This window comes from Schistocerca nitens, chromosome 4 (assembly GCF_023898315.1).
Source record: "Schistocerca nitens isolate TAMUIC-IGC-003100 chromosome 4, iqSchNite1.1, whole genome shotgun sequence".
NCBI lineage: Eukaryota > Metazoa > Arthropoda > Insecta > Orthoptera > Acrididae > Schistocerca > Schistocerca nitens.
In genome coordinates, this window is record NC_064617.1 from 944,746,052 (window position 1) to 944,772,755 (window position 26,704).

General features: G+C 41.2%; 1 protein-coding gene across 1 annotated transcript in view; it reads left to right on the top strand.

Annotated features, from left to right (window-relative positions):
- LOC126253605 (cuticle protein 65-like) overlaps window positions 1-26,704 on the top strand; it is a 76,301-nt gene that overhangs the window by 29,587 nt on the left and 20,010 nt on the right. The gene's annotated exons all lie outside the window — the stretch shown is intronic.

Consider the following 26,704-nt stretch of genomic DNA (forward strand, 5'->3'; position numbering starts at 1 on the left):
AACAACAGGTCACAGCTAAGTGGTACAAGTACCATGTTGGTGCGCACGCTGACCTTCGTTTGAATGTGACTGCACCAACTTCATTTTATGCTCAAGTACCAATGCATATTCGCAGTGTGTTTTGTCAAGCACCTTATTTGTTCTGGGGCACACTCAGTGAATGATAAAATATTGTGATTTTCCCTCTGCTCGAAAGAGCGTTCTGCTAGTGGGATGAGTCGCTGCCGTGGAAGACTTTTTCATGGAATCGGTACTCTTGCCGACTAAGAGTAAGCAATTGAGACGACATGGTAATAATCAGACTTTACTGTTCGAAGTTTTGGTAGAAATTTCTTTTGAGCAATTTCTTTGGAATCAAGGAAACAGCACTTTGACTTTTCCATTCTAGGGATTCAGCTTTCTTGGGCTTCCGCGTTGCATACTGTCACGATGTCAGAGGTTCACACTGAGAACTCTGTGTCTGATCCACATTCAGTTTATTCTGAAATATCGGTACTTGTTTGATCAACTGAGTGCAAATGTCTGTGCATTACTCCAATGTCACGACTTCTCAGGGCGTCGCTATGCATGCATTACATCAGCAATTTCATTGTTGCAAATCATAGGTAGAAATCATATCAGTTTTTGCTTTTTACAATTGCTCCTCAAAGAGGTGTCTAGAACAATAGCTACGTGATGTGCGTGTTTATGCCTCATATTACAACTTTCATGCGTTGCGACTTATACAATTGTACGAGGGCAGTTCAATAAGTAATGCAACACATTTTTTTCTGAAACAGGGGTTGTTTTATTCAGCATTGAAATACACCAGGTTATTCCCCAATCTTTTAGCTACACAACACTATTTTTCAACGTAATCTCCATTCAATGCTACGGCCTTACGCCACCTTGAAATGAGGGCCTGTATGCCTGCACGGTACCATTCCACTGGTCGATGTCGGAGCCAACGTCGTACTGCATCAATAACTTCTTCATCATCCGCGTAGTGCGTCCCACGGATTGCGTCCTTCATTGGGCCAAACATATGGAAATCCGACGGTGCGAGATCGGGGCTGTAGGGTGCATGAGGAAGAACAGTCCACTGAAGTTTTGTGAGCTCCTCTCGGATGCGAAGACTTGTGTGAGGTCTTGCGTTGTCATGAAGAAGGAGAAGTTCGTTCTGATTTTTGTGCCTACGAAGATTCCGAAGTCGTTTCTTCAATTTCTGAAGAGTAGCATAATACACTTCAGAGTTGATCGTTTGACCATGGGGAAGGACATCGAACAGAATAACCCCTTCAGCGTCCCAGAAGACTATAACCATGACTTTACCGGCTGAGGGTATGGCTTTAAACTTTTTCTTGGTAGGGGAGTGGGTGTGGCGCCACTCCATTGATTGCCGTTTTGTTTCAGGTTCGAAGTGATGAACCCATGTTTCATCGCCTGTAACAATCTTTGACAAGAAATTGTCACCCTCAGCCACATGACGAGCAAGCAATTCCGCACAGATGGTTCTCCTTTGCTCTTTATGGTGTTTGGTTAGACAACGAGGGACCCAGCGGGAACAAACCTTTGAATATCCCAACTGGTGAACAATTGTGACAGCACTACCAACTGAGTTGTTTGATGGTGATCCGTCGATCATCTCGAACGAGTGTGTTCGCACGCTCCGCCATTGCAGGAGTCACAGCTGTGCACGGCCGGCCCGCACGCAGGAGATCAGACAGTCTTGCTTGACCTTGCGGCGATGATGACACACGCTTTGCCCAACGACTCACCGTGCTTTTGTCCACTGCCAGATCACCGTAGACATTCTGCAAGCGCCTATGAATATCTGAGATGCCCTGGTTTTCCGCCAAAAGAAACTCGATCACTGCCCGTTGTTTGCAACGCACATCTGTTACAGACGCCATTTTAACAGCTCCATACAGCGCTGCCACCTGTCGGAAGTCAATGAAACTATACGAGACGAAGCGGGAATGTTTGAAAATATTCCACAAGAAATTTCCGGTTTTTTCAACCAAAATTGGCCGAGAAAAAAAAAAGTGTTGCATTACTTATTGAACTGCCCTCGTACAATTGTTACGTCTTCAACGTCATCCTTGCGGTCACTGAATTACCCCCGTCACTGCCTACTATTCACATATAAACTATCACACACACTTTTCACTATTTTGTCGGCTTCTTTGGAAGGCTTTCCAACTGCCATGGAAAGGTAGCTTAGTTTTCAAAGTGCCGTCGTCGTCATGGTTCTACGGAGACCTATTACAAGGTCGAATCGGACAATGCTGGGAGAGAAATTTATAAATGACATCTCTGCCAGAATACGTTGAGGAAACTGTGAAACCCTTAAATCTGGAAGGCTGAGTGGGTATTGAAACTCTACTTCTCTTCTATTACACTCTGTTGTCTTCAGCACATAGCATTTCGACTTCGTAGTTGCTGACAAGTGCCAGAATATTACATATAAGGTCTTGGACTTGACAGAGAGATGCAAGTACTTTCAAATTATAGTTGGTCAAAGGTGGAACTTCCATTCACGTAAGAAAATTACACAAAATTGTCGTACTTCCTACAGAAGCAGACATCAGCTTTTCTTTTATCGTTACATCTAGCTGAAGTAAAGTAAATCATTCTGAGGTCTTAAAACGTTATGTGACGTATTTACAATGCAGACAAATTGACGCCACTTCTGTAAGAACGACGTAGTTTCCGAATTTTAATATCATAAGCAACTGCTTGTCAAGGTTGAGTTACTCCGGTGCCACGCACAGTCTTTTAATATGAAGACACAGACCCATGAGTCATGAGTCACATACTACCTTCATCCGCTTAATTGGTCGCGCACCGAAACCGCTATAGTATCGCCGTCCAACATGCTTCACGATCACCATCAAATAATGATGATTTCTGCATCACTGACTATACGGCAAAATCAAAAATAAATTCCCGGCCCAGCCTGAAAATTCGCAACTGCTTTTAAGACTGAAACAATCTGGCCAAGCATCTATAGCCCATATTTTCTGAGAGATGTGGTATGCAGTCGATCATTTGAGCTTCAATGGTGATCGGCTATACCAAAGAAAACATAAAGTCAGTTTACCTAAAGCTACGCAGACGCTCACTGTTATCATGTTTACTCTTATCTTCTTCCTTAAACTGTCACAATGCTTCTACATGCCTCATTCCAATCGTACTGTCGGAAACATTGAATAACCTATATTTCTGGCCTCTGTGCAATGCCTGTCATTAAACCTTTTTTTACCACTGCAAGGTAACTGTATAAGCTGACTTTCATTTCTGACTTCGTGATACCGCTTGATTATCGCATATAAGTTGTGCAGACGGCTTTTTCGTGTCTGCTCGTTTGTAAACAGAATATTCAGGGTGCGAAAATACAGTTATTTTTTGTATGATGCAGCAGCCTCTCCATGCCCTTTTCAGCAGATAAAGTCTGCGAAGTGTGAATCAGGGAGCATGTGTGGTTAAATCGGCCATTTAGGGAAGCAGGTACAGATTTGTGTATTCTGGGCTGTGTAGCACCAGAGAGGTCTGACAACGTGCTTATTTTATTTGGCTCACTGCAAAGAGAGCTATTACCACTACCTTAGTATAATGAAGCACCAAAGAAACTGGTATAGTCATGCGTATTCAAATACGGTGATATGTAAACAGACAGAATACTGTGCTGCGGTCGGCAGAGCCTATATAAGACAAGTGTCTGGTGCAATTGTTAGATCGGTTCTACGCAGATCGGAGAGGCAAGGAGTAATTAGGAAACAGCGACAAAATAACTAAGTTCAAAAATGGTTCAAATGGGTCTGAGCACTATGCGACTTAACTTCTGAGGTCGTCAGTCGCCTAGAACTTACAACTAATTAAACCTAACTAACCTAAGGACATCACACACGCCCATGCCCGAGGCAGGATTCGAACCTGCGACCGGAGCGGTCGCTCGGCTCCAGTCTGTAGCGCCTAGAACCGCACGGCCACTCCAGCCGGCAACTAAGTTCCTCGGGTGTAAATGATAACACTGACGCAATGTTGTTGCTGGAGAATAAGTAGAGACGGGACTCTTCAAACGCAAAAAAATTTCGAGCTGTTTGAAACTGACATGTAACAGTCATCACTCGTAATTCGAATCGTGTCTTATAAACCGCAGTACAGAATTTTCATGCTGATTGCGAGTATGACACTGCTGAGACGAATGAACATGTATGGATGTGTTCTTGTTCCGGCTTTCCCCTGTAGCCTATCCGTTACCGTCGCTGTTACGAGTTACGCTGTACTCTGGTTCGTAGTCGCCGCAGAAATAACATGTTGCTAGCCTTATGCTAAAGGTGGCCTTCGTTGTAGGACTGTGGAAGAACTTGTAGAGACTTATGGGTTGTAGAGTTACGGAATGACAGCAACATTCTAAAGTAGTCTGCAGAAAATTCCGCGTCTCCCGTTAAAAAATGTGGGTGTGTCAGAGAACAGCTTTCACCGCACGACATTTACTCGATAAAGAACAGAAAATAGCTGACTGTGTGTCTCAAACATGACAAAAAGTTCGCAGGAACTATTTCTGATTATCTCGCATGTAGAAAGTCTGTATAATAGCGCTGTGTCACTGTTTTTATAAGAATTTTCTTTGTTGTCGGTGAGTTCGTTGCGAAATTATTTATTTCACACACTTCACAACTTTTCGTGTAGCTCACGTAAGTTGCTGTCACCAAGAACATTTTTTGAACTAAATTACTGGAAATTTGTTAATATATTGCTTATATTGTGACTGAATGATATTTTCAAACATAAATTTTGTCTCTTCTACCCGTCATTTAGAGACGAAAGAATGAGAAATCGACCAACTTATACCGATAAATCTCGAAAGTAGACAGACTGTATATTTCGATTCACTCATTTTCTGGCCTCAACAGAATAAATCTGCTTTGCCTGGGCATTATATTTCCATGGGATATGTCAGATATTGTAACATTCATAACCCTGGCACAGCGTCATCTTGCTTGGCTTCGGTTATCTTACTTTTTTCTTTCACTTCTCTCTTTCTTCGCCGACCTATGATTGCAGGAGGGGTTATAATTCAATCTAGTTCATCAGCACGTGGCGAGTGGGGCAAATGTGTTCCACTTCAGAATATTTCGGAGGTTATTTCCTATTACTACATTCTCCTTTTATCCTAAGGAAACCTCCCGAATACCTTGTCGGAATCAGGTGATTCCAAATAATATTTTTAATTTGCGACAATGTCGTGGCGGTCAAATACGAGAAGATATGCTAGGTTCTAGAGCAAGTGTTAGGTTTAAATATTTGAGCAATGTTGAAATGTTATTTACATCTGGACTCCTGTACTGAATAATTATCATGGTTTGGCTTTATTAATTTGGTGATTGTTTGGATTGTATGTAAATTTTAAGAAAGGTTGTTGTATAGAGCAGAAGTTATAAATTTGTCGAAACTGTGAGAATATTAATAAATATGCGATGTGTTACTGTAGCTGAGACACAATCAGTCGTTTCCACCTTTTCTTATCATATGACCGCTGCAAATGCTACAATGTTTATAACATATTAATTAGATCAGGCATGTTTCGGTATAGAAGACTAAAACACAAAAACTACAGTCAATGCAGAAGTCCAAAGCTAAAAATTTAACAAATGATTGCTTTTGATTAGTAGACTACAAATCTGGAATCAAACAGTACAAACTGTTTCGTAAGTTTTTGTCTGCGTTTAAATTAGTTAATATTAACTGCAACATTATCATTTAGATTACACAGGTTATGTTTATCCAAGCGTTTCGACCTCTTACATCGACTTTATGCCTGAAACTGTTTTTGTAAAGAAAACGCAAAAACAGGTTGACCAGCGCTCTTGGTTAGGACTTAGTATGTCACTGTGAATAAGAAGTCATTCGGACTTACAATAAACATTAATAAAGTTGAAGATAATTTCTCAACAGGGAACCAAATGAAAAACATGAATTACACGATGAGAGCTGATACAATAAGTTTCAATAAAATAATTGAAATGGAAAGACACGAATAATTTCCAGCAATTTTATGTCGTTACCAAAATTGTCTGTAATGTTGCAAAAGAACCAATTTTTGTTACGCCACAATTTCAGTTATCGATGATGAAATCCGCTGAAGTTCTAAAAATTATTTATTACTAAAGGAATGCACTACTCAGTTTCAGGTCATATATTTCATCTTCAAGTGCATCTGCAACATCTAAATGAATAATAATACCTATCCATATGGTTAAGATAATCAAAGCTAAACAGAACCAACAGAATTTCTTAGAAAAGAATCCCTTTACGTTCATTAAAATGTGCGGACTCATATTTTAATGTACATATTGGTTACACCTGAAGGTGACACACATGTCTTGAAACCGGGTAGTGTTTTCTTTTTTGATGATAAATAATTTTTACAGCTGTAGTGGATTTTGTCATTCACTAGCTCTTGATACTCATGAAGTAATGAGTGCTATCGACAGGGGATGTCAAATTGACTCCATATTCTAAGATTTTTAGAAGGCTTTCCAAACCGTTCCTCACAAGCGTCTTCTAACCAAACTGTGTGCCTATGGAATATCGCCTCATTTGTGCGACTGGATTTGTGATTTCCTGTCAGAAAGGTCACAGTTCGTAGCAATAGACGGAAGTCATACAGTAAAACAGAAGTAATATCCGGCGTTCCCCAAGGAAGTGTTATAGGTCCTCTATTGTTACTGATCTATATTAACGACATAGGAGACAATCTGCGTAGCCCTGTTAGACTATTTGCAGATGATGCTGTCATTTACCGTCTTGTAAAATCATCAGACGACCAAAACTAAATGCAAAATGATTTAGATAAAATGTCTGTGTGGTGCGAAAAGCGGCAATTGACCCTGAATAAAGAAAAGTGTGAAATTATTCACATGAGTACTAAAAGAAATTCGCTAAATTTCGATTACGCGGTAAGTCACACAAATCTGAACGCTGTAAATCAACTAATTACTTAGGGACTACAATTACAAATAACCTAAGTTGGAACGATCACACAGATAATGTTGTGGGTAGAGAAAACCATTGGAAGAACTCTTAGAAGATGCAACAGATCTACTAAGGAGACTGCTTAGACTACACTCGTCCGCCCTATTCGGAGTATTGCTTTGCGGTGTGGGATCCGTATCAGGTGGGACTGACGGATGATATTGAAAAAGTACAAAGAAGGGCAGCTCGTTTTGTACTATAGCGAATTAGGGGAGATTGTGCCACAGACATGATATGTGAATTGGTGTGGCAATCATTAAAACAAAGACGTTTTTCGTTGCGACGGTATCTTCTCATGACATTTCAATCACCAGTTTTCTCCTCTGATTGCGAAAACATTCTGTTGGCACCCACCTACATAGGGAGAAATGGTCATCAAGATAAAATAAGAGAGGTCAGGGCTCGCACAGAAAAATTTAATTGCTCATTTTTGCCGCGTACCGTGGAACTGTAGAGAGACAGCTTGAAGGTGGTTCATTGAACCCTGTGCCAGGCACTTATTTGTGAATAGCACAGTAATCACGTAGACAATAGTTGCGGATGCCCCGTCAACAGAAAAGTGTAAATTTGGGTTGTTATCTAAAGCAACGGATCAAATTTAGATGGAGAACTTCCTCTCGATAATAAACTGAGAAAAACACAGGGGAATTCAAAAGAATTTTGTGACAACATTACCAAACAATACTTAGCTGTGAATAGTTCTCGTCACCATGTGATAGCCTCGACCGTCTGACCTCACACGCAGTGAAATATCGTGGCATGACCATGGGTTTCTCCATCCCATCGTCAGATTTCCTTCGTCCATTTAATCCCTCACATGACGTAGGGAATGATTATTGTGTTTGTTGTGGCCACTGTGCTTAATTTTTTTAAGCCAATGTGAATAAGGGAACTAACAATTTTGAAGTAAGGCTTAGTACTTCGGTTTCATAAAATGCAGCAGCATGGAGTGTCGCTAAAGGTTGTAGATCATCCCTGTGGTGTCACCGCAAGGCACCACACTGGCTGGGTTCTAGGTTTCAAATCGGCCGCTGCCCGTCAGTACACATCGGACCCGCGAGTCGCCACTGTCGACGCTAGCAGACAGAGCGCCGCCACTCGGCTGGTCTTACGAGACAAGCTAGCGCACTGGCCAGTTCTACAGCCGACTTTAATAGGGCGGGTTCACTCGTTATAGCTTCAGAGATCTCATTTGCAGAGACGCTAGTTAGCATAGCCATCAGCTAAATCAGTAGCTACGACCTGGCCAGGCACCACATACAGTTTATGCATTGACAATTGATATATATGTGTGAAGCAATCAGAATTGTAAAGAAGTATTCGCAGTTCATTCTATAACTGCACTTGTAAAAATTATTGCACAAAGTCAAGATCGACGTTCACCGCTGATGCCGAATTACAGCTAAGTATTTAATTGTATTCCTGTCTACTAACTTCCTAATCACCTATGATGTTCCAGACATATCCCGTCAAGTATAGTTCATTGATCCTCACGTGAGCCTACGTGATCAACGCGTGCAATTAATGGCCAAACCTCGTGATCAGACTAAAAGTTCAAATGGCTCTATGGGACTTAACATCTCAGGTCATCAGTCCCCTAGAACAGGGCTTCACAACATATGTACTCGCGGAGCAAGCTGTGAGCAGCAAGGCGCGAGCACGGAGCAGCGCGAGCACGCTACCCTCACTACCGGACCAGAGCGGAGAGTGGGGAGAGTCACGTGGGGCTCACAAATGGCTGCCGCCAGTCGATGTAAATCCGCGGCCACCTGCAGGGATATCACTCACTAATTATTACTGCGACAAATGAAACAAATAAAGGAGAATGTACACGTGCCACATAATTTTACTACCTTAGTGTATGCCTCTACCATCTGTAGATACTGAAACAAAAGAATTCCACGACAATCCTATATATTCAACACTTTCTTCAACACTATTAAAATATCACCTCCGGTTGTAGTGTTCTTCATGGCTACTACATCGAGGAGCTCCTCCCTCACCTGAAGATCTCTATTAACACCTCTAATAAATATGGCAAGCTGCGCTGCTCCAGTGATATCAACACTTTCGTCCAGAGCTAGAGAATACGCCCTAAAATCTTTACAGATATTTGCAAGCTGGCTCTGGACGTCGTCTGCCATGTCCTGTATGCGACACATAATGGTCATGTTAGATAATGGCACAATCCGAAACTGTTCAACTTGAGATGGACACAAATGTTCCGCTGCAACTACCAAACATTCCTTTATTAAATCGCCATCAGTTAAGGGGCGCAGGGATTTTGCTAAAAGCAAAGCAATTTTGTAACCCACTCTGAGAGCTGCCTCAGTTGATTTTTCTTCGTCGTCCAGATCTTCTTCGGATAGCTTCCTTTTAAGTTTAATAACTTCCTGTGCACGATCTGGTCAATCACATTTTCCATGTCCGTAGTCTTTCGCATGGTACGACATATAATGTCGCTGCAAATTAAATTTCGGAAAAGAATTCAGCGTTTTGTGACATACTAAACATTTTACAACACCATCTTTTTCTGTAAACAGATACAATTCCCCCCAATGGGGTTTGAACTGCGAAAGCATGGTTGGGGTTACACAATGGCGACTTCACATGATTCTTAACCAGCGAAGTGACTGTTAAGCGCTGATCGTAGTACTTTAAACGTTACACAGTCGGCGCGAATTCAATAGGCACGCTGCGGCCCTATTCAAACGTGCGCCCGCATTTCCCCTCCCTCCCCTCCCTCCCTACTCCGCGACCTTGCAGGTGCTCGCGAGCACGTGCCTGAGCAGACGCGCGTACTCGCGCTCAAAACCGGCCAGTTGTTAAGCCCTGCCCTAGAACGTAGAACTACCTAAACCTAACTAACCTAAGGACATCACACACATCCATGCTCGAGGCAGGATTCGAACCTGCGACCGTAGCGATCGCGCGGTTCCAGACTGAAGCGCCTAGAACCGCTCGGCCACTAGCGGCCGGCAGACTAAAAGTAAAATTTCGTGATTCAGTCGGGTAATCCTTTACCCATGAGGCCCATAGTTCCGCCTCATACATAACAATCCCCACTCATTTTATTAAGTGTTTAGTACATCGTAAAAATTACCGTGATCAATCTTGAAATACCATTGTTCCATCGTGAACCTCGTCCGACGCATCGGCCAAAGACAGGGCTTTCGTGTTTATCAGGTGTGATAAACAACTTCTAATATCGGTATGTTACATTCCTGGAATGTCTCAATTGAAACACTTTAGTGCATCTTGATGTAATAGACGTACTTGTCGTACGAGACGCTACAAAGCAGCAGTCTCTTCATATTTCATATGGGAGACCTTACAGCAATTGTAAGAACAAGTTGCTGCTTGGCCACAAAGTGTAAATTTGCGCTTACTTATTCCTTGAGTCCGCAGTACGTAAACCTCGAAATTGCACACTGCGAAATTCAGTGTGCATGATGATATGTGACAGAGTATCTGGTACACTTACGTGGCTTAACGTCAAATATGTAGGTGCCTGAAGTAAACAGACACATACTTGCTCAATAGAAGCTGCACGACCGCGATGGTTATGTCATCCAAACTGGCGGCTGGAGTACGAAAAGTACATAACGATGACAGAGAACAAAAATTCTGCTAATAGAAAAATTTGACGTACAAGTGACTTCCATGGATTGTCTAAATGGAACCTCTCGTTAACTTCAGTTAACGACGTTCTCTAAGAATGGTGTTTCAATCGCTACCTGTAGCACCTACATGCACGCGCACATACAGGCCCCTACCATTGTCGTTTTACGCAGCTCGCAATGTTTTAGCTGGCCTTCATAAACAACGAGCGAGAATTTCATTTCCTCTTTCTCGCTACGCTGGAACTATTAGTCCGACAGTCTCGTTTGGCCAGATATAACATTGCATGTTGCATGAAACGACAGCGGTTGGGGTAGCTGGATCACCCTGAATACACCCTGTTACGAAATTCTCCTCATCCCAGGAAAAATGCCCGAAAAACTTGTTGGAATCTCGTGATTCCAAACAATATTTTTGATTTGTTGCTGGAACAATGTTGTGGCGGTGAAGTTCGTACTGTCAGCAAAACCACTACAACGAGAACAGTAAGTTACACAGAGCTCTTCAGATTTTATTTAAATCATAAATAAACATTCTAAATGGCTTGGCACAGCACTCACTTGTGAACGTCGAGTAGAAGTAATATTTGGAACGGTTCCTTCCGTCTATTCGTATCTTCCTTAGGTTTGAGGCGCTGCGCCATTATATCCAGTATTTAGATCAGCAGCATCCGAGTTCCTTCACATGTCAGACAGAATTCAATTACAATTAAATCAATACTATGAAATGAATGCCCTTGTCTGCATGCAGACGTTGATACACGTCAACGGGGACAGTTGAGAAAGTGTGCCCCGACCGGCTCTCGTACCCGGGATCTCGTGCTTACATGGCAGTTGCTGTGTCCATCTGAGCCACCGTGGGTACAGAGGATAGTGCGGTGGCTCAGATGGACAGAGCGTCTGCCATGTAAGCAGGAGAACCCGGGTTCGAGTGCCGGTCGGGGCACACTTTTTCAACTGTCCCCGTTGACGTATATCAACGCTTATATGCCGCTAAGGATATTCATTTAATAGTATTGATGTAATTGTAATTTCATTTTAACGCGCTGCACGGTCACCGATGGTATCTGTTCATTCAGAAATGTCTGAAAGAACAGATACCATCTTCATATATAGACAGAATCCAATATCTCACAGTGTAGCTGAAACAGATCATGGTTAAAAACAAGCACTGCAGTACTTGACTGATGCATCCGCCCTGCATATGCGTGCGATGGACAAAGAAATAGGCAAGCATGTGCTGTGGACGTTTTAATGAAGTATATAGAGTAATATATACACTAAGATGGCATCTGTTCTGTCGGAAATGTTGCATGGGGGCTTAATTATCGTAAATGAAAATAATTTTTATTTTTGTAGCTGTTTGTCCGATTACGAAGTCTCGTAAACGGTTGGCCCTGACTATTTTTTGTACGCAATCTGACTGCATAGAACAACAACAAAGAATGAAAGAAAATTTTCATTAACCCAAATAATTAATTAAGTCCCCAGCAACTATAAAACCTATGAAACCAAAACACAAGTGTCACTGTTCTGTGTGTGGAAGTATGACTCAACGTACACATCTGGCACGGTTCTTCTTCAATAACACAAAAAAATTTTAAATATCATTTATACTGAAGTAATTAAAGAAAATAGAAATAGTATAATTACACAAGAAAACCAGAATAACACTCTAATCCAAGAACACAAGCCAGATGCTTTGTTGACTGAACCTGTAATGACGCATTATTTAAGACACTGAAATAATAAAAAGAAAACATGGAATATTTTACCTTCATATATATTGACGAAAAGCACTCTGATCATTACAATATCTCCATTCGAATAACATCTGCTGTCTATCCATCAAACAACTGCATAAAACATGGAACAAACACTTTTCACTACGACATCTCAGCGAGCACTCTCCTCCGCTACCTCTCAATAACCACTGCCTACTACGAGTTCTGAACAAGCACTGCACTCCGCTACATCTCAATAATCACTGCCTACTACGAGTTCTCGACAAGCACTGCACTCCGCTACATCTCAATAATCACTGCCTACTACGAGTTCTGAACAAGCACTGACTACTACGAGTTCTCAATAATCACTGCCAGTGGAGGCGGCAAAACAAAACTCTCTGGCGCGATCTCTGGCGCTGTGGCTCAGTGTAGCCACCTTTCAATGTCTGAAAGAACAGATGCCATCTTCATAAACCTAGAACAACAGATCACGTGCCGCCATTCTAGGCTACAGTGCCGAACACGGCTCAACATGATTAGCATTGGCAATGTCTCAGAATTCCATTTCGATCCACTGAAAATGTTCATTTTAAACTGACCTAAGTGCCATTTGAAATGGTTCAAATGGCTCTGAGCACTATGGTACTTAACATCTGAGGTCATCTGTCCCCTAGAACTTAGAACTACTTAAACCTAACTAACCTAAGGACATCACACACATCCATGCCCGAGGCAGGATTTGAACCTGCGACCGTAGCGGTCGCGCAGTTCCAGACTGAAGCGCCTAGAACCGACCACTTGAAACTGCGCGTACTATAATTTGATTCAATATGTACTTTGTAAATACACTGATCAGCCAGAACATAATGACCTCTTACCTAATAGCCGGTATGTCCACCTTAGGCACGGATAACATCGCCGACGCGTCGTGGCATGGGAGCAGCGATGCCTTGGTAGGTCGCTGGAGGCAGCTGGCACCACAACCGCGCAACCAAGTCTCCTAATGCCAGCCTGGGAGGGAAGCGATAAGCTCTGACAGCATGTCCAATAACATCCGAGTTGTGTTCGACCGGATTCAGACCTGGTGAATTTGAGGCCATCAATTGGAACACGTCACTGTGTTCCTCGAACCACTCCATCACACCCTTGTGCTCGTGACATGGCGCCTTATCTTGCTAAGAAATGCCAGTGCCATCGGGAAACGTTATCGTCAAGAAGTGGGTGTGCGTGGGTGCGACCAGTGTACGATAATGCTTGGCCATCGTGGCGTCTTCCACGAACTCCACTGGACTCATGGAAGCCTACGTAAATGTTTCCCAGAACTTAATGGCGCCGCCACCAGCTTGTCTCCGTCCCGCTGTTCAGGTGTCAACGAGCTGTTCCCCTGGAAGACGACGCATTCGGGCCCTCCACGCGGCATAATGAAGAAGGAATCGGGATTCATCAGACTATGCAACGCTCTGCCACTGCACCAACGTCCAGTACCGATGGTGGTCATGTGCCCATTTCAGTCGTCGTTGCCGATATCGTGGCGCTAACATCGACACATGCATTTGTCGTCATCTGCGTTGGCCCATCGTTAGGGGTGTTCGGCGCACTGCGTATTATGACTCTGTCCATCATAAAGTCTGGCGTTAATTCCGTAACAGTTCACAGCCTGGACTGTTTTACCAGTCTAACCAGCCTACGACGTTCGACATCCGTAATGAGGGAGAGGGTGGGAGGGGGGAAGGTGGGCGCCCAACGCCACGACATCTAGACGTGGTTTCACCTTGGTTTCGCCACGTATAGATGAGACTCACCACAGCACTCTACGAACACCAGACAAGTCGTGCAGTTTCCTAAATGCTCGTGCCCAGACTGTGGGCCATCACAACCTGGCCTCGGTCAAACTCAGATAGATCGGCGCCTTGCCCTTGCTACACACGGACAGCACGATCACTGATAATACGTGCACTTTGCGTGTGTCCGACTAGCAGTAATTTCTCGTCATGTGATGCTGCTACACTGCTGGCCACCGTAAATGCAACACCAAGAAAGACAAGAGGTAGCACAACAATATTTATTTTGTAGATAACATGTTGACCAAGTATCAAATGATTACGTTTACAGACGTCTGTGACATGTGGTTCCAGCCAGAATCAATAGCCAGAGTAGCCGCCATTGTTGGAGATCACCGCTGCCACACGTCTCGGCATTGAGTCAAAGAGACGTTGGATGTGTTCCTGGGGTACAGCAGCCCAAGCAGCTTCCACACGTTGCCAAAGATCATCTGGTGTGGCAGCTGGGGATGTAATCTGGGTCACTCGTTGAGCAACCGTGGACCACATGTTTTCTATCGGCGAAAGATCCGGAGAGCGAGCCGGCCAGGGAAGCAATTCAATCTCGTTATTGACGAAGAACCTTTGGACAATGCGTGCCACGTATGGTCGCGCATTATCCTGTTGAAATATGGCTGTGGCTTGGAGATCACCGCTGCCACACGTCTCGGCATTGAGTCAAAGAGACGTTGGATGTGTTCCTGGGGTACAGCAGCCCAAGCAGCTTCCACACGTTGCCAAAGATCATCTGGTGTGGCAGCTGGGGATGTAATCTGGGTCACTCGTTGAGCAACCATGGACCACATGTTTTCTATCGGCGAAAGATCCGGAGAGCGAGCCGGCCAGGGAAGCAATTCAATCTCGTTATTGACGAAGAACCTTTGGACAATGCGTGCCACGTATGGTCGCGCATTATCCTGTTGAAATATGGCTGTGGCTTGGAGATCACCGCTGCCACACGTCTCGGCATTGAGTCAAAGAGACGTTGGATGTGTTCCTGGGGTACAGCAGCCCAAGCAGCTTCCACACGTTGCCAAAGATCATCTGGTGTGGCAGCTGGGCATGAAATCTGGGTCACTCGTTGAGCAACCGTGGACCACATGTTCTCTATCGGCGAAAGATCCGGAGAGCGAGCCGGCCAGGGAAGCGATTCAATCTGGTTATTGACGAAGAACCTTTGGACAATGCGTGCCACGTATGGTCGCGCATTATCCTGTTGAAATATGGCTGTGGCTTGGAGATCACCGCTGCCACACGTCTCGGCATTGAGTCAAAGAGACGTTGGATGTGTTCCTGGGGTACAGCAGCCCAAGCAGCTTCCACACGTTGTAACCTCCCCACAAAAAATTTTAAAAAGACTATATTTATTAGTAATGGAGCCACAGCTAAGTGTGACCTTCCCACAGAATATTAATGGCAAAGACAATTAAATGAAAGCTCGCTATCTGACTCAAGTACAAGTTCCCATAAAATAATGAACGCTGATCCCATGATAATGAAACTGTAATGATAACCTAAACTCAATTCAACCGAAAAGTCGGTGTTTGCCCTGTGCGAAACGAGAATAAATTTCTTACCTTAGTGAAACTGCATGTCAAAATTCTGCTCTTATTGTTCACTGGCGCTTGCATGAAAAGCATTGGAAGTACCTTTTAAAAATCTTTGTTAAAAGGAAATGGAAGGAAATTTGAATGATTGTCTCTAAAATTGCTTTTAAATCAAAATTATTATTGGGGGCGATTTTTGAAAGTTAAATTACAATGACTGTTCGTTACATTATCTGATGAGCGCAAAGCTGCATGATTATTTATTTAAATAAATTATACCTCGTCCTGAATCTCGACCATTGCGATGCCGACGCCCGCCGACTGCTCTCCGCTACTGCTAGCAACCGACTCCAAGCACTACTGAGGACTGACTACTGCAGACTGACTACTGCAGACCGACTACTGCAGACTGACTGACTGCTCGCTACTGCGAGTCGAGCGCAACTGCTCTGGTCAGAGATTCTACAATGTCTCAGCATCGCTGCCGCACAACATACGTGTTTCATAACCCTCCACTGGGGGGGCAAAAATTTGGCAGCGATGGTGAGTCCATTTGGACTTGCCATCGTAACAAATTTTTCTTTTAATTAATTAACATTTACAAAATATTTAGATGTATCACATGAATTAAATGTTGTGCGCATGCACCGATTACAAAACATTACAGACAAGACAAAATATAAGTACAAAACAAATCAGGAAAAATGTATATACAAATTATTTGACAGATAACAAAGTGTACACACACTGAAAAATTCTTTAGCAGTTTCATAACAGGCAAAAAAAAATCATGTTGACAAGTGTCATGAGTGCACATGCACTGCAGTGGAGAACATATCAGTAAAAGACGAAATGTATATACAAGAGTAACAAATGACATAAATCATAAAAGGTATACAGAATGAACACAAATCATATCGAAAATTGAGAAGAGTGCACAGGCACTGTAGTTCAGTTGAAAACATATTCACATAAGTGCACATGCACTGAAAACTTTTGAACATTTTTATAACAAATAAACGCAAGAGTAGAAAAAATCATCAAATCACAAAAAGTATATACAATATAGATGACAAGAGTGCACACATACTGCACTTCAAAACAAATCGAAAATGTCTTTAGTATTTTGACAACAAATGGCAAAAATCATGTCGACAAGTGACTCAAGTGTACTCGCACTAGAGTTCAACAAATCGAGAAAAAAATGTATAGGCCATGAACATAAATGGTGTTAGTAAAAAAATGATTTTCACTATTAGGATAGGAAAGGAAGGATTGCATCATGGTTGTAGCACTTTAGTTTGCACATAGCTGCACTGAAAGTCCATATCTTTCCACAGAATCACAACTAAGTGATACAATCTGCAGTTCCGTTCCCAGAAGTATTTATCAGCTTATCAAGACAGTGAAACGTCGTAGTAGTATTCCATACTATCATTTGGCAGTATACCAGGTACACCAAACAGTGGGACCAGAATAACGTCTTCATCGCTTACGGTGGTGGACAGCATGTCGTGTCAACACCACGCTCTTAAGAGGCGGCACACAGTGCTCCATAACAAAGTCTTGATTAGTGATTACATAAGTAGTTTCTTCGCCTACAGTGGTGGACAGCATGTCGTGTCAACACCACGCTTTTAAGAGGCGGCACACCAACGTAGAATTAGTGCAAAAACCAAATATAGTGCTCCATGATAATGAGGATGGACAAGACAAATGGATGTTACAATAATTTCAGGTAGTTAGGTCAGAAGGTGAAGGACATTAACTAACACACAAGTCTTGATTAGTGATTACATAAGTAGTTTGCGGTATCCATACTCTAGTCATTGAACATTTCTGTACCATGAATGTAGTATTACAGAAAAATGTTCATTAATTAATTTAAAGACAAGAGTGGTAATCAATCGTCATCAAGTATTGAGTATTACAAAACATTTTTCCTCATTCAAATGACATATTTACAAGTAACTATTAACACTCAGTGGCCTAGCAACTTTCGATTAGTACAAAATATTTATCATCATTCAGTATTAATATGGGAAGTCATCATTGCAAACACAAACAAAACGTTAAGTTACATTAATTATTGGCACTCAGTGGCCAGCAAGTATTGAATAGTATAAAACATTATTCATCATTCAGTATTCTTCATATCATTAAGAAATCATTATTAAAAATCAGTTAATTACAGTCATAGCCTTAATAATCATGGGCATAATAAGTAATTACATTAATTATGGGCACTCAGTGGCCAGCAAGTATTGAATAGTATAAAACATTATTCATCATTCAGTATTATTCATATCATTAAGAAATCATTATTAGAAAAATCAGTTAATTACAATCATAGCATTAATAAGCATGGGCATAATAAGTAATTACATTAATTATGGGCACTCAGTGGCCAGCAAGTATTGAATAGTATAAAACATTATTCATCATTCAGTATTATTCATATCATTAAGAAATCATTATTAGAAAAATCAGTTAATTACAGTCATAGCATTAATAAGCATGGGCATTATAAGTTACATTAATTATGGGCACTCAGTGGCCAGCAAGTATTGAATAGTACAAAACATTAGTAGCATTAATAAGCATGGGCATAATAAGTACTCTCATTACAATAGATAGTGGCAATTATGTTTTGGTATCATTAAGAAGTCATTATTCAAGTGACATACTATTCAGAGCTGATCAGTGTTATTCAGAATTATCATAAACTAGTGACATTATCTGGGACTGTTAATACATTTTGTTTTTTTCTGCTAGCAATGCATTGCTTTGGGTAATTATAAAGGAAAGCAAGAAGAAATAAGAGAAAAAATTGCTTCTAGGTTGTTCCTATAAATGAAAAGATTGTGTAACGTCATTCGTCATGAGTCAGCTGTAGCAAGGTTATCACATTTATAAATGATAGACACAAGTGGGTAAAAAAAATGCAAGTACTAGAACAGGTATAATAGGTAACAAGTTTAGTAAGTATCATAAAAAGCTTCTCCTGAAAGAAAAATACAAAATGGATTATTGAGCTGAAAGAAGAAACGCAGACTATGCTGAAAGGTAGTGAACTTCGAATTAACAGGTAGTGAAATGTGTATAAAAAATGTGTTCCATAGCTGTCCTTTCCAAAACCTTCAGTCATCCTACTACGCAATATAACACCTGCTGTCAAAGTAAACTGCAACAAATACTTAAATAACTACATAGCATAAATACATAACTTCAACATTATCCTCATCTGTAAAGAAAAACTTCATTATTCATATCATCATAACTCCATCATTATCATCACCTGTAAACAAAAACTTCATTATTCATAGTACCATATTCTTCATCATTGTTCATTATCAGCATTCATTATCATCTGCAAAAATCATTTCATTATTCATCACACAACTATTCCTAATCCCTAGCATATTTCATCACTTAAAACTAAAATGTGTAGTTCTGTCTGACAGCTTGCATCAATCGCTTTGTATTCTGAAAGAAAAAATTAGTTAAGACTGCTATTCTGCGATGTGTATAATATATTCTGGTTAATGCTTGTTAATTCTGATCCATTTACTCGTCCTCATTAGCTTATTGCATCTTCCTTCGTTTATTCCATAGGTGAAATTCCCACTTCTGTTTAATTCATTTCCTGTACGCATCATTTATTTCTGAAATTGATGAACAAAGATTAATGTCTTGCATTTAAATCATATACCCATTAAATAGTGACTGGTTAATGGTGACTCAATTAAGCATACAACATAACATGACAGAAAAACGTAATATGTCAAAAGCATAGATAGTGTTCAAAGGCAAAAAAAAAAAAAAAATGTACAGAGAATATCACAATGCAGCAGCAAAAAAAAAAAATGTAAAACAGTCACGATGTTGAGATATCACAAGGCAAAATGTCAAAGTCAAATGGTGTGTGTTATACCTTAACTAGTTCACAGTGCATACAAACAAAACATGAAAACAATCGTACATACATAAGAAAGACAAAATGTGACATTCGTTGTGTTCAGCTTATATGTAGTGTAGTTAATAGATGCGATAATTAAAGACTTCAATGGAGAGAGAATTTGATAAAATTAATGCGTCATTATAGAGAATTGCATAATTATTCATAAAATGCGTAAGTTCATCTGAAAAAATGCACGGTCTAGTGTGTAACGACAAGAAGAGCGACCTGCTAACCTTACCTTGCCGGGCACTTGCCAAGAAAAAATACGATAATCATCAATAGGTAGTCACATAAATGTAATTGCATAAGTGGTCACAAAATGTGTAAACGGCCTCATAGCATGTTACATCGTAAAGTGGTTTCATTCGATAAAGGGTTTAATGTTTGACACATGATGGTTGCCTTTCGATTTTCTGGTTCTCAGAGTTTCGACGTGTACAACATTGGGGTGAGGAATGCTCCGAATCCGATATGGACCTGCGTATAGAAGTTCAAATTTACTGCACTTACCTTTTAATTTGCTGGATAAATAGTGTGTACGTACTAATATCTTCTGTCCAACGTGAAAGTCTCGGTGTCTACAAACCTGTTTTTGCTGTCTTCTCCGGCGCTCTGCGGCACGTTTGATGTTGTTCAGCGCAATGTCAATTATTTCGTGGTGTCGTAATCGACGAGATGTAGGAAAATTTACTAACTCTTTGATTTTGTTGGGTGGTTCAACGTTTTTCAGTATAACAGACGGAGGTAGCATAGTGGATTCATTTGGAATGGAATTAATTACATCTTGGAATGAGTGTATGTGTGTGTCCCAATTAACATGTCTTTTGTGGCAGTATATTCTACACAGTTTACCAATTTCTTTCATTAGTCGTTCACAAGGGTTCGAAGAGGCGTGGTACTTGGATATATAAATCGGAGAAACGTTTCTAGCTCGTAACATGCGTGTCCATATGATAGAACGAAATTGTGATCCATTGTCAGAAATTACTTTCTTCACATGCCCTACATGAAATAAGAAATGCTTTACAAATGCTTTCGAAACAGTTTTGGCAGTAGCTTTGCGTAACGGAGTGAAGGTAACAAATTTTGAAGTGAGTTCAACAGCGACAAAGATGTAGCAAAAACCTCTGTTAGTTCTCGGAATTGGACCAAAAATGTCTACTGCGGCCATATGTCTTAATTTAACAGGTACAATGGGATATAATGGAGGAATGTGTGAAGTGGTGTCAGACTTAGCTTTCTGGCAAATTTTACATGACGCTAAAACTCGTCGTATACGTTTTTCCATGTTTGAAAAATAACAGTTCTGTCTCAGTATAAGAAAACATTTTCTGGCTCCGTAATGTGCATAACTTAAATGAGTGTACCAGATTAATTTGTTAACAAGTTCGTCCGGAATGCATAATAACCAATTGCTGCTGTCTGGATGAGTGCGGCGAAACAGAATGTCATTGCGTACAGTGTAGTGGTTCCTAATCGTAACATTATTCTTATCTTGCCAAAGGTGTTTAATTTCTTTCCACACATTGTCTTTGCTTTGCTCTCGTGCTATGTCCTGTAATGACGATGAAATAAAGTTTTCGAATGCAACTTGCTGAATGTACATGACGCTGAAATTTGCTTTGCAGAAGTTGGTTGCTACGTCTTGCTGATTGTTGCTGAGAGAACGAGAAAGTGCGTCTGCTATAACATTTTGTGTACCGGGAATGTGAACAATCGTAAAATTAAATTCCTGTAAATACAGTTTCCATCTGCTTAATCTGTCGTGAGTAAATTTAGCTGAAAGTAAAAATTGTATAGCTCTGTGATCCGTGTAAACGGTGGTATGTCTGCCATAAAGAAAGTGCCGAAATCTCGTAAAAGCCCATACAACACATAATGTTTCTAGTTCAGTAACGGAATAATTTCGTTCAGCAGGTGACAAAATGCGGCTTGCAAATGCGATGTTTTTAATTACTATTGAGCCATGTTCTTCAATTTCCTGAAAAATGTGTACGCCTAAAGCTGTGTTGGAACTGTCGGTGGCAATAGAAAAATTTCGAGTAAGATCTGGGTGCGATAAAAGTGGTGCATTCAACAAAACATATTTCAAATAACATTCTCGTGAACAAAATTCTGCGTGTCAATAAGTATTGCTTACGTTACTGGAATAGGCTACCTGTACTGTGTCTCGTCAAATTCTGTCATACGTGCTGTTATTTACGGGACGATGCTGTGGTATTTTGACCATTTGAACTGTACTATTATTTCTTCCTGACATCTTACGCTATGGATGACACCTATTGTCTGTTTCATTCGTTATAATATGTTGTTGCTGATGTTCTTGCTGCTGAAAGGATCGACTGTTATTAAATGTACGCTGAAAATTGAGCTCATTATTTTTACGTCTGTCATGACAGTCACTTCTATACGGTGCATTTGCGATAGGAATTGAAATAGTGTGTTTCTATACGTAGTTGTTTCTTTGCTGCCGTGCGTTACTATTTGTTGTACCAGGGACTATACATGTACGCGACGAAACATTAAAGTTTGGTTGACCTTGTAGACTGCATTGTTGGTTAGGTATGCTAAGCGGCTAACTTTCATGCTGTTACAGTGAAAAACATCTATTGTTACCAAAATGTGGTTCCTGTTGCCAAAAATTTTACACACATTGATGATTACGATTTTATCTGTTATCAAAATTACGCTGGTGGTTCTGAAGTGCCTACTGAAAATTGTCACATTCGGTAAAATTTGTCTTATCGGGTTCTCATTACTCATTTTTCTCAATTCTAGGAAGAGCAATAGTTAAAGAGCTGTTTTGATAGATATAAAGGATAGTAGGAGAGAAGGCAGCAATGCAGAAAACTAAAGATGAAACAGCACTACTACAGCTCGGGGCCCTATGCTCGCTACGGCACATATTCATTAAAGCGTAATGAATCCCCTGAGGTCAATTACGCACTGCAAATAAATTTTAGCTTTTGCGTTCCAGGCAATGTCGGTAAAATTCCAAACACAAACTGCTGTATTCTTGCTAATTCCAATTTCTGCATTATAGGTAATACTGATGAAAGTACAATAGCAAATTGTCGTAACAGGTTCAAAGCTCGTTTCTGCATTACAGGTAATAATGGTGAAAGTACAAAAATAAGTTGTCCTATACGGTGCAAATCGTGTATCTGTGCTCTGTCGCTTTTAAACACCCTAAACCCTCTCACTGACAGGAAATGTTTGTAATCGAAATTACCATCCCTGTGTGACGGAACAGGATCAGTATTGCAAGAAAATCTGTTGAACTGTGGTTGTCCGGAATCTAAGTCCCGTACTCTCTGTAGATTACCCAAATTGTACGCGTTGCGCGAGTCTGGCAAATGTTCGAAAAGTGGTGTCTGCTGTGCTGTGTTATTAACTGAAGTGTTTTTCATCTCTGTTACTTCTTGCTGTAAACAAGACAATTTTCTACGTAAAGTGTTGTTAGATGAATCGATCTCATTAATCGTCTGCTGTAAATTTTGAAATTCAGGTGTTTGATTAAATGAAACCGGTGTAGTATCGTCTGATTTATTGTCGTTAGCACTTTCGATAGCGTCAATACGACTGGCCAATTCTTCACATTTTTCAGTCAGTATTTTAACCTGATCTTCGGTTTTAGTGTCAGTGGCCTTAATCTGTTTTTGCAATTTACGTGTAGCTTCGTTCAGTTTTGTAACATCGGAATCCTGTGTTAATTCTAATTCTTCAAATCTGTCTGTCACTGTCTGAATATCTGCTGTGTGTGTATCTGTTTTTGATTTAAGATCAGAAATTTCATCACGTAATTCCGCGTTCAACTGTTTAATGGAATTAATTTCGTCGGACACTGTAGCAATATTGTTGTCTACGTATGTTTTTGCCTTTGCAAACATTTTACGTTTGTCTTCCTGTCTCTGAGCAGTGATTGTTTCCATTACTTGGCGTTTTACTTTATTTTGATCCTCAATAAATTTGCGGAAACGCGTATCACTGTTTTGTATATGAACACTAAGACGTTCGTTAATTTGAGTGTTCTGTTGTTCGAATTTCGCGTCAATCTTTTCATCCATTGTGCGCGAAAGTTCTGCTGTCATTGCTTTAAACTCGTCGCGTAATTGTGTAGCTTTTTCGGAGCATTGTTTAGCGACTGTACTGATTTCCGCTCTAAGTGTTTCTGTTGTGGCTGTTTGCATTTCCTTTAATTCTTGAGCAACAGATCTAATCTCTTCGCTACTTTTCTTTGAACAAGCCTCTATTTCCTCGCGTAACTGTTCCTTAGTGTCATGACACTGCGCGGCAACGGCTCTAATTTGTTCACTAAGCTGCCTGGAATTGTTGTCTAATTTCTCATTTAACTGTCTGTTTTGTTCACTAAGTTGTTTGTTATCTTCTTTAAAGTGTTGTATAAGATTTTCACTCTGTTGTTTGGACTCTTCCTTATTTTTTAGCAATATTGCCATAATTTGACCCAATGTAACATTATCTACTCCATTCACTGTGTTGTTTAATAGTGGATCTGGAATTGTCGCATTTTGTGTGACCATTTGGTCATTCTGTAATTTACAAAAACGTTTATCAATCGGATGTGCACTGTCAGACACTATTTCGGAACTAAATAAATCCGTCGTACTTTCAGTATCCTGTCCATTTTCATTAGAGAAACTTGTCTGTACTTTATTTGAATTTTCCAAACCGGGTGTGTTACGCTGAGCAGCGCTCATTACAATAGAGCGTCCCGCGTCATTGATTGTCGTCAAATCAACATAGGACATAACCGAGTTCGTTTGTTCATCATTAAGACAAAAGTCATCATTAGTGATTGGAACGCATTGATTGTCGGTGAACGCAGGATTGTCATCATTACACTGCGTGTCACTAGTACTATCGGTCACGTTGTTTAAGTCGGTAAATTCGTTCACTACACCTCGCGACGTACTATTAATAGTCTTTCGCGGCATTTTTACAATAGTCACAATAAATCACAAAACAAATAAGTACAATACAAAAGCAACACACAAATACAACAGAGCAACGAATTGCCGTTGACCTGTAGTAAGAAAGTCACAAGATTAGTAAAAGCGTTGCGCCAAATTTTAATTATATCTAAGAAATAAGAGCAGATATCTGACTGTTTTTCAAAAGATTCTCACGAAATACGATCCTGGACCGGGTGTCGCCAAGTGTAACCTCCCCACAAAAAATTTTAAAAAGACTATATTTATTAGTAATGGAGCCACAGCTAAGTGTGACCTTCCCACAGAATATTAATGGCAAAGACAATTAAATGAAAGCTCGCTATCTGACTCAAGTACAAGTTCCCATAAAATAATGAACGCTGATCCCATGATAATGAAACTGTAATGATAACCTAAACTCAATTCAACCGAAAAGTCGGTGTTTGCCCTGTGCGAAACGAGAATAAATTTCTTACCTTAGTGAAACTGCATGTCAAAATTCTGCTCTTATTGTTCACTGGCGCTTGCATGAAAAGCATTGGAAGTACCTTTTAAAAATCTTTGTTAAAAGGAAATGGAAGGAAATTTGAATGATTGTCTCTAAAATTGCTTTTAAATCAAAATTATTATTGGGGGCGATTTTTGAAAGTTAAATTACAATGACTGTTCGTTACATTATCTGATGAGCGCAAAGCTGCATGATTATTTATTTAAATAAATTATACCTCGTCCTGAATCTCGACCATTGCGATGCCGACGCCCGCCGACTGCTCTCCGCTACTGCTAGCAACCGACTCCAAGCACTACTGAGGACTGACTACTGCAGACTGACTACTGCAGACCGACTACTGCAGACTGACTGACTGCTCGCTACTGCGAGTCGAGCGCAACTGCTCTGGTCAGAGATTCTACAATGTCTCAGCATCGCTGCCGCACAACATACGTGTTTCAACGTTGCCAAAGATCATCTGGTGTGGCAGCTGGGCATGAAATCTGGGTCACTCGTTGAGCAACCGTGGACCACATGTTCTCTATCGGCGAAAGATCCGGAGAGCGAGCCGGCCAGGGAAGCGATTCAATCTGGTTATTGACGAAGAACCTTTGGACAATGCGTGCCACGTATGGTCGCGCATTATCCTGTTGAAATATGGCTGTGGCCGAGCCCTGAAGGTAAGGAAGGACAACTGGCTCCAGCACCTCGGATATGTAGCGCCGGCTATTTAAAGTACCGGCAATGCGTACTAGAGGCATGCGAGAGTAATATCCAATACCGCCCCATACCATAATACCCGGTGCAAGACCAGTATGGCGGTGCATAATGCAGCTGTCCAGCATCCTCTCTCCACGGTGTCTCCACACTCGAATCCGACCATCGTGGTGCTGCAGACAGAAGCGTGCCTCGTCAGTAAAGACAACGTCATTCCATTCGGCCGTCCACATCCATCTGTCGTCACACCATTGGCGATGGAGACGTCTGTGGTTCTGCGTCAATGGTAGACGAAGCAATGGACGTCTTGCGGACAGACCACTCTGCTGTAAACGGCGTCGAATGGTACGCGCAGACACTGGATGATGCGTTACAGACGCAATGTGCTGTGCTATGGTTCGGGATGTCACTGAGCGATCCGTCACTGCCATGCGCACAATTTGCCTATCAGCACGTGCAGTGGTGCACCGAGGTGAATGCGATCGACCACGTCGGTCCGTCGTACCCTCCTGCATCCAACGGTCACATATCCGCATTACAGTCTTTTGGTTTCGTCCAACACGACTAGCGATTTCTCTGTATGATAATCCACAATCTCGGTAAGCCACTATCCTTCCTCTGTCGAACTCGGATACTTGATCAAAAGATGTTCGCTGTTGTCTACGAGGCATAACTGATCGTCTTGTGAAACAACCACAAGGTAAACACACGTGCCGAACGTACACTCGTCGAAATCACCAAGCCTTAAATGGCGCTATGAGGTGGCGCCACAGGCGCGCGTGATGTGCGTCTGCGCTGAAATTCTAATCAGTTGCATACCTCATCGCTGCAAACCCATGGTGTAAATTTC